The following is a 9,224-nucleotide window of genomic DNA, read 5'->3' on the forward strand; positions in this document are numbered from 1 at the left end:
GGTAACATGTCTTCCAGCTCGCAGAGATTAACACCTTTGGCGTTATTCACATTGGTTACTTTTAGTAAAGAACTGAGTTCGAATCTCATCTACGACACTGGATCATAATTTATTATATCTGCTGAATATTGAAGTGTATTGTAGTCACTCAAGTGACATGGCGTAATCAGCCGTAGATCTCCTGATGAACTTGTCAAACATCTGTTGCTAAAACTTCCCTCTACTCCCAAGAGTAATGTATAACTACCATGTTCATTTATTTTATGTTCTCATTGGGGTCCATTCTCGGGAAAAGATGGTGGAGTTCATATTGAGTTTGCAAGTTGGTTTACAAAGCACAAGCTATAGTTTACAATTATGTACCTGACAAGGTTCATTTCACAAACCGAAAGGGTTGGAGTCACAATTGGACTTTGAACTTGGTTCAAGTTTAATTCTATCTATTAGAGATTAGACAATCTCTCATTGGTTCATTTCAATTTTTTAGCTAATCATGTTTAACCGAATTTAAACGCTGTTTGTGGCCCCGGCCTTACGGGAATGGTACCAATAATTCCAAGTCCTAAAACCGTGCTGTATTTTGTATAGTGAAGGATTTGAAGTTGAAGACAACACTTAAACTTCCTAGTAACCTTTAATTTTATATGCCTGTTTGTTTATCCAAGAAACACAGAAGAAAAATAGAGACTAAAAAGCACAAGATGAAGATGAAGAAGAAGGAGAGGAGGAGGAGGTTGAGGTTGAGGAGGACAAAGAAGACGAAGGAAAAAAAAGGAATAACTTCATCGAACAAATTGCAATGAGAGCAAAATAGAGACTTGAAAAACAAGCGAAAGAAAATAATGGAAAAATACTTCTTGGGAAAATAAACAAAGAAAAGAAGAAGAAGAAGAAGAAGAAGAAGAAGAAGAAAAGCACTCGCATGGTTCTTCAATCCCTCTCTAAAGAGATCCTCTAAAGAGATCTTCAATCCCTCTCTAAAGAGGCACTTAGCTAACGTGTATTTTAATTTCGGGAAACTGACCACTGTAAAATTGACCACTGCTCCATTCATTTTCTATTAGAGCAGTGGTCAATTTTCCAATGGACAATTTTCCGACATAATTTTTTCAAGAGGTTTGATAGAGGGAACTGTAACTGCTAACGTCTTATCGTCCCGAAATCGAAGAGAGAAGAAAGACAGGATAAGAGAAAGCCAGCCATTCCAAGAACGAAACTTATCTGTTTAGGATCAAATACGCCCCCGGGCGGAAATCGAACCCACGACCTAGGGCTTACAAGGCCTCCAAGCTAGGCTGGTTTCCCGAGAGGAAAATACACTTTATGTTGAGAAAATTCATAAACCCACGGATCCTTTTTTATTGTATACCTACCTAGTTTTTATTGTATACCTATATACATAGTTTTTTATTCTATACTCCACCATGCTTCTCGTATAACTTTACATACGTACAGACAGATAATGCTATTATTCCAGAGGAGGAATTCGCCCGGAGTGTAGAATACAGGGTGTTTTAAATGACATTCAAATTCTTTATGGTAAACGAAAGCAGAGCTTTTTCACTCACAACATTATATACTAAGTGCCTCCTTTGCAATCAATTTCCATATTTCAAAAATCTTTTTACTCTCGTAATAACGCCACTGGTGGCTACTCGATTAAAAAAGCTACTCAATTGTCCTCACGAGGTTGAGTGCACCCCGAAATCCAAGCAAACGACACTCTTTGTGGTAAAGCAGAGCTTTTTCACTCACAACATTACTAAGTGCCTCCTTTGCAATCAATTTCCATATTTCAAAAATCTTTTTACACTCGTAATAACGCCACTGGTTGCTACTCGATTAAAAAAGCTACTCAATTGTCCTCACGAGGTTGAGTGCACCCCGAAATCCAAGCAAGGCGCCGAAAAAACTTCGACCCCGCCGGAAACCGAACCCGGTACCTCCCGAGTGCAAGCCTAGTGCGATACTCACACAAAGGCCTCATGAATTGGAACCTATCAATACTGAACTTTTCGATAAATACCTACCTATTTATTACATGAAATATTTATTATACGGAATAATTTCTTATTTATTACATGAAATATTTTATTTATTATAGGAAATAATTTCAAATTGATTATTTATTGATTTTATTTTACAATTCTCCCTTTTAGTTGCACAGCTTTTGTTTAGGGTGGGTAAGCGGGAACCTTTTGAAGAAATTACTTTCACCCAGGGTAAGTGTATTTTCTGAGACTTACATCTATTTTACCTACAGCATATTAGGAGACAAAGAAAGTATGGGTGGTGGGAGGGTGGGAAAGGTAGGTAGGTGACATAGGGAGATATGGGAGGTAGTTGTTCCTCAACTTTCCATTCTATTTTACCTACAGCATATAGGTGACGAAGAAAGTATGGGTGGTGGGAGGGTGGGAAAGGTAGGTAGGTGACATAGGGAGATATGGGAGGTAGTTGTTCCTCAACTTTTCAACATTCATTATTCATTTCCCTTTCAAACACAATTCTCAAGTGCAAGTCAACAACGCATTTTTAGTAGGTACAAGTAGTATTTCCCTTTGCCTTTGTTACTTCTTTTAGATTTACAAAATTACAATATTCTAGAGGACTCTAGAAGAATAGAGGTCTTAATCTCTTCTCTTCTCCTCTCTCTCTCTCTCTCTCTCTCTCTTGCTTTCAAAAAACAAGCATTATTTTAGCTACCTCATCTTTCAAGTATCGCGGGGGTTGCTTTCGATAAACAAGCATTATTTTAGCTAGGTACCTCATCTTTCAAGTAATTTAGACGTTAATTCATTCGATCAGTGAGTACCTTTTACATTTGTAAATTACGAGGTGAGTGTTTAATGAACACCCTGTATGTACATACTCGACCAGAAGCAAGGGGGTCTTATAAATACGAGTAGGTATAAAAGACGATTAAAATTTCGAAAGCCCATTGCCCTATGTCAGGGTTGTCCAACCTTAGGGCACCCGAGGGCCGCAAGAGACCAAGGTAGAGAGTTGGCGGGCCGCAAAAACTCTGTGAACAGTTAAACTTTGGAAATAGGTACACATTGAAAATACCAACTTTAGAAATAACATTGAAAATACCAAAATGGGTAAGCCTCTAGTTCAGATGACATCAAGATCAATGTTGAGAAACTTGTAACTTGATGTACTTATGTTTGATTCGTGAAAATTTTTGAATTATTCGTCATTAACTCATTACAGTTTGATCTTCGGGCCAATTTTTAGGTCTACGAGTAAATAAAGAGCTAGAAATAGATGTCTAACGAATTCGATTCGTGCAAATTTTTGAACTATTCGTCATTAACTCATTACAGTTTGATCTTCGGGCCAATTTTTAGGTCTACGAGTAAATAAAGAACTAGAAATAGATGTCTAACGAGCCTTTGATGCTTCAAAATACCCACCATTCTTATAGCCTCTCCGGCAAATTTTGGCATAAAACAAACCTCGTGTGTTTTTAGGGTTTAACAATTTCCAGGCCTTTGTTTAGATCTTTTCCTCTTCTCGTCCAGCACTGATGGAGGTGGGGAAAGTGTCTCAATTAGTCAAGAATATAATGGGGCGCCACAAGGTGCGTGTTTGGGCCCTCAGGTTTAACAATTTCCAGGCCTTTGTTTAGATCTTTTCTCGTCCAGCACTGATGGAGGTGGGGAAAGTGTCTCAATTAGTCAAGAATATAATGGGGCGCCACAAGGTGCGTGTTTGGGCCCTCGTGTTTCTTTTTACCTTTCCTTGCGATGACCATTTGAATAAATTAAACCTTTTTCACTTCATTTTGAACAACATGCATTATGTATAGGTAGCCAGAGTGTTAAAGAATAAATTCGAGCGTAATGGATGGCATGGTTATTTGTTATTTTATGTTCTACGAGAAAATTTATTGTTTTATTGACCCTGAACAACATGCATTATGTATAGGTAGCCAGAGTGCTAAAGAATAAATTCGAGCGTAATGGATGGCATGGTTATTTGTTATTTTTTGTTCTACGAGAATATTTATTGTTTTATTGACCTTTCGAGAAAGACGAATGGAGTAAATACACGTGTGGATTTCTAGTTTCTCCAGGAAATTGTGGGGAGAAACATGGAGAAATTTATAGCAAAGAAAACTGAGACAAACGGAAAACCTATGGAAATTTCAAATTTTTAGAAGGAAATAATAGAAAGTAAAAAATTCAGTACCTACCTTCTTAGTGATTGACTAAGTGGAAAAAACAGAATTACCAATTACCTAGGCCGAAAACAAATTCGTACCATTTCAGGCATATTAATTTGTTTTAGGCCCATGTTTATCGACGGTGTAGGTATGAAATTAACATTCTTGATGTTAGGGCGAAAAACAACGAGGGTTTCAAAAATAATTACATTATATAGCAAAGAAAACCGAGACAAACGAAGGAAAACCTATGGAAATTTCACATTTTTAGAAGGAAATAATAGAAAGTGAAAAATTCAGTATACCTACCTTCTTAGTGATTGACTAAGTGGAAAAAATAGAATTACCTAGGCCGAAAACAAATTCGTATACCATTTCAGGCATATTAATTTGTTTTAAGCCCATGTTTATCGACGGTGTAGGTATGAAATTAACATTCTTGATGTTAGGGCGAAAAACAACGAGGGTTTCAAAAATAATTACATTATTATGAGTTATGACGGAAAAACCACAAATAATCGAATTAGTAACAGGACTAACAGGAGGGAAATGCAAATTTGAACATAATTTTGAGTTTGTTTTCGGGAGAGGAGAGAAATATTTTTTTCAGTTGGTTTGTTCTGCCGCCATCATACTCACGAGTAACGCACAATATCAGATTTTGATGAAGTTTTTCGACTTAACTGACGATGCACCTACAATAATACAATATTGTCGCATCCACTAAAAGATTGTCACAAAAGATCTAACCAGATCGCAGTGACCAAGGGCGTTTATTAAAGCCGATGGCCCTACCTTTACCAATACCAAAACTTGGTTCTAATAGTTTAATTCTTCTATTAGACAATCTCTCATTGGTTCATTTCAAATTTTTAGCTAATCATGTTTAACCGCATTTAAACGCTGTTTTGGCCTCGGCCTTACGGAAATGGTACCAATAATTCCAAGTCCTAAAACCGTGCTGTATTTTTTTGTAAAGTGAAGTGTTTGAAGTTGAAGACAACACTAAACTTCCTAGTAACCTTTAATTTTATATGCCTGTTTGTTTATCCAAGAAACACAGAAGAAATAGAGACTAAAAAGCACAAGATGAAGATGAAGAAGAAGAAGAAGAAGAAGAAGAAGAAGAAGAAGAAGAAGAAGAAGAAGAAGAAGAGGAGGAGGAGGAGGAGGAGAACACAGAAGAAAAATAGAGACTAAAAAGCACAAGATGAAGATGAAGAAGAAGGAGAGGAGGAGGAGGTTGAGGTTGAGGAGGACAAAGAAGACGAAGGAAAAAAAAGGAATAACTTCATCGAACAAATTGCAATGAGAGCAAAATAGAGACTTGAAAAACAAGCGAAAGAAAATAATGGAAAAATACTTCTTAAGAAAATAAACAAAGAAAAAAAGAAGAAGAAGAAGAAGAAGAAGAAGAAGAAGAAGAAGAAGAAGAAGAAAAAAAGCACTCGCCAGAAATAGGAACAGGAGAAAGAAAAAACATAATTAAGAAAAGAGAAAAATCATTGAAAATTCAATTATTATTTCAATCAAGTTAGAAAAAAGCAAAGTGATGGGTTCCACTAGTAGATATTTTGCTTTCCCTTTGAGAAATTTCACGTAGTTTGAATTAAGAAAAGAGAAAAATCATTGAAAATTCAATTATTTCAATCAAGTTAGAAAAAAGCAAAGTGATGGGTTCCACTAGTAGATATTTTGCTTTCCCTTTGAGAAATTTCACGTAGTTTGGCGTCAAGCGTGCTGAAATAATCAAGAGTGCTGAAATAAAGCTGAATTCAATAGCTGACAGCCACAGCAAATACTTGTCTTCATTTTGACGGTCATTTCAGGAGCGATCAGAGAAAATCGTGATGGGTTGAGGTCGCGAATCGCGATGGTTTTCCTTTAGGGATTAACTGCTGATTGCTGAAGTCCATTAGAGGTCTGATTTCTTTACTTGTCTCCATTTTGACGGTCATTTCAGGAGCGATCATCGTGATGGGTTGAGGTCGCGAATCGCGATGGTTTTCCTTTAGGGATTAACTGCTGATTGCTGAAGTCCATTAGAGGTCTGATTTCTTGAGAATTCGAGGAAGTATTAACTTAATCTCAATTCAAAGGAAGCGAGGTTTAGTTCTGGCTGTTCTGGTATAGAAAAATCCTAGGTATCTATATTTTTTTCTCTATCGAATACAAAAAGCCTGACGCCTGTTTTAGTTTCTGAACTCAGATTAAATCTGTAAATTTTAAAAGAGGTCAAGTATACCTAAGGTTAGTAGGTACTCCAAAGTCATTTCCTCTATAAATGGAGTGCTAAAAAATGCTTTCTTTTTATGAAAAGAAAGGTGAATAATCTGTAAATTGTAAAAGAGGTCAAGTATACAACCTAAGGTTAGTAGGTACTCCAAAGTCATTTCCTCTATAAATGGAGTGCTAAAAAATGCTTTCTTTTTATGAAAAGAAAGGTGAATACAAGCCACGTTGAAGGATGGAGAAAAAAAGTGCAGTTTTTTTACTCTCTTTCCCCCTAAAAAAAGGGGAGTCGTTAATTTAATAACGCAAGCACTGACTGCAGAGAAAAAGCAAAGCCAGTTTTCCAATTAACACGGGGAAAAAAAACTTTCTATTACCCTTACGTATAGGGAACCTATACAAGGTAATGAGAAAGTATTGCAATCGGTCCAAACCCTAAAAAAGGGGAGTCGTTAATTTAATAACGCAAGCACTGACTGCAGAGAAAAAGCAAAGCCAGTTTTCCAATTAACACGGGGAAAAAAAGAACAAACTTTTTCATTTAGCTTTCGAATATTTCATTTCCAACCATCTCCTGGCTTTTTTTCCTCTTCTTTTTAATTTCCGCATCGATTCAGGCATGATTTATATGCTCGTGGCCCGTGATGTCTCAGTAAATTGCCCAATTCAGGAGAATTTCCACGTGGTTTAGTTTACTGTGGTTAGGAAATTTCAGGGTTTTTTGATTGGACAGTCGACTAGGCCTACTTTGGGTCAAGATTTCGACTGTGCTATGTGGAAGGGGTAGGACAGTTTCAGTTTTAAATTACCAGGTAGGTAAACTGACTTTTTTGTTCTTTCTTCTGGAGTTTTCAATCTTTTCAGATTTTGGATCTCTTTTTTCGTGTTCCGCCGAATAATTCCCTCCTCCCTTTTCATGACAAGAAAATATTAAAGGCACACATATAAAGTTGAACAATCAAAGTGGTCCATTTCCTCAATTATACTTTGTTATAATGTATTATTAGAGGACCTTATTAACATTAGGCCATAAATTAAAGTGCACCAACAAATCAGCCCTTGTTGCAAAGCTAACGGGACCAAGGAAGCCTCCTTGGAGGACACCGTTGCCGTTTTGAAGTTCCTGACGGACACTGGTGTCCTGGAGATGTCTCGGCGTGAGTTTCCGACCACCAATCAGCTGTGTGGATGTGGGTCGTGTTGTGGCGACTGCTGTGGCGGGTGTTGCGGTTGTGGCCGATACTATCGGATTAAAATCGGGGCAATGTGAGGAGGTGGTGATCGGGGAACTGGGGTATTGGCAATCTTGGCAGATTATGTATGAAAAGTGTGTCTAATAAAAACGTCCAAATATAAATGTCCCTCTAGTTCCATAAATCACCGTGTCAAAGGCCTAAAGCGGTGTCCGCCCACCTATGGAATTCCCGAAAATATTCCCAACGCAATCGACTGCACTTAATTTACGTTGGCACATGGTTTTCTGAAGACGGCATTGATTTTTTATGAACTGAAATTCTTTTAAGTATTTGTTTTAAAAAATATAACTATTTTACGTTGGCACATGGTTTTCTGAAGACGGCATTGATTTTTTATGAACTGAAATTCTTTTAAGTATTTGTTTTAAAAAATATAACTAAAATTTGAATGTTTAAAAAAATACGAGTACGTGTCTTTGATAAATTGATTTAGTCTTAGTTTAGGTTGGTAAGTAGGTAAACTCGTAGATACCCTAACTTACCATTCTCCTATGTAGTTACTGAGTGTAGGATGATATTTTGTTCGTCAGAAAACACAGAGAAGGTATAGGTAAGTTACTCAATTGTGGACGCATTGCGAGTGCATAATGGACTCATGTTTGGAGAAGGGAGGGAGGGAAATTTATGGGATTTGATAGCCAACCATGCAATGTTTTCCTCTGTGTGATTACGTCATATCGAAGTGCAAAGTTCTTTATGGATCAGCTTCTGGTAGTTATCATTGTTTCACCAAATACATAATTATCGGGCAAATCGTTTCATCAAATATCATGGCCATCGGGGACCTTCTGAAAACGTCATAAATACACCCAGCGCAGCGGGAAATACAGTTTACGCCACGCCACCAAAAAAATGGAAAATCATTCACTCTCACCCAAACATACCAAACCCAATCCTAAAAACGAAAGAAATTGCACAATCTCTTGATGACTCATAATGAGAAATTGAGAAGGAGAAAGAGCATAGAGAAAGGGAGAATAATTAATTGATCCTGATAGCCAACCATGCAATGTTTTCCTCTGTGTGATTACGTCATATCGAAGTGCAAAGTTCTTTATGGATGAGCTCCTGGTAGTTATCATTGTTTCACCAAATACATATTATCGGACAAATCGTTTCATCAAATATCATGGTCATCGGGGACCTTCTGAAAACGTCATAAATACACCTAGCGCAGCGGGAAATACAGTTTACGGCACGCCACCAAAAAATGGAAAATCATTCACTCTCACCCAAACATACCAAACTCAATCCTAAAACCGAAAGAAATTGCACAATCTCTTGATGACTCATAATGAGAAATTGAGAAGGAGAAAGAGCATAGAGAAAGGGAGAATAATTAATTGATTCATACCAAACCCAATCCTAAAACCGAAAGAAATTGCACAATCTCTTGATGACTCATAATGAGAAATTGAGGAGAAAGAGCATAGAGAAAGGGAGAATAATTAATTGATCCTCTCATCTGATAAGGAAGAAATAGAAAAGGAGAGAGAGAGAGAGAGAAAGAGAGAGCGAGGAGAGAGAGAGAGAGAGAGAGAGAGAGAGAGAGAGAGAGAGGGTGT

General features: G+C 37.2%; 1 protein-coding gene across 1 annotated transcript in view; it reads left to right on the forward strand.

Moving 5' to 3' along the window:
- LOC103507270 overlaps positions 1 to 9,224 on the forward strand; it is a 32,197-nt gene that overhangs the window by 22,102 nt on the left and 871 nt on the right. The gene's annotated exons all lie outside the window — the stretch shown is intronic.

This window comes from Diaphorina citri, unplaced genomic scaffold (assembly GCF_000475195.1).
Source record: "Diaphorina citri unplaced genomic scaffold, Diaci psyllid genome assembly version 1.1 scaffold302, whole genome shotgun sequence".
In the NCBI taxonomy this organism is placed as follows: domain Eukaryota; kingdom Metazoa; phylum Arthropoda; class Insecta; order Hemiptera; family Psyllidae; genus Diaphorina; species Diaphorina citri.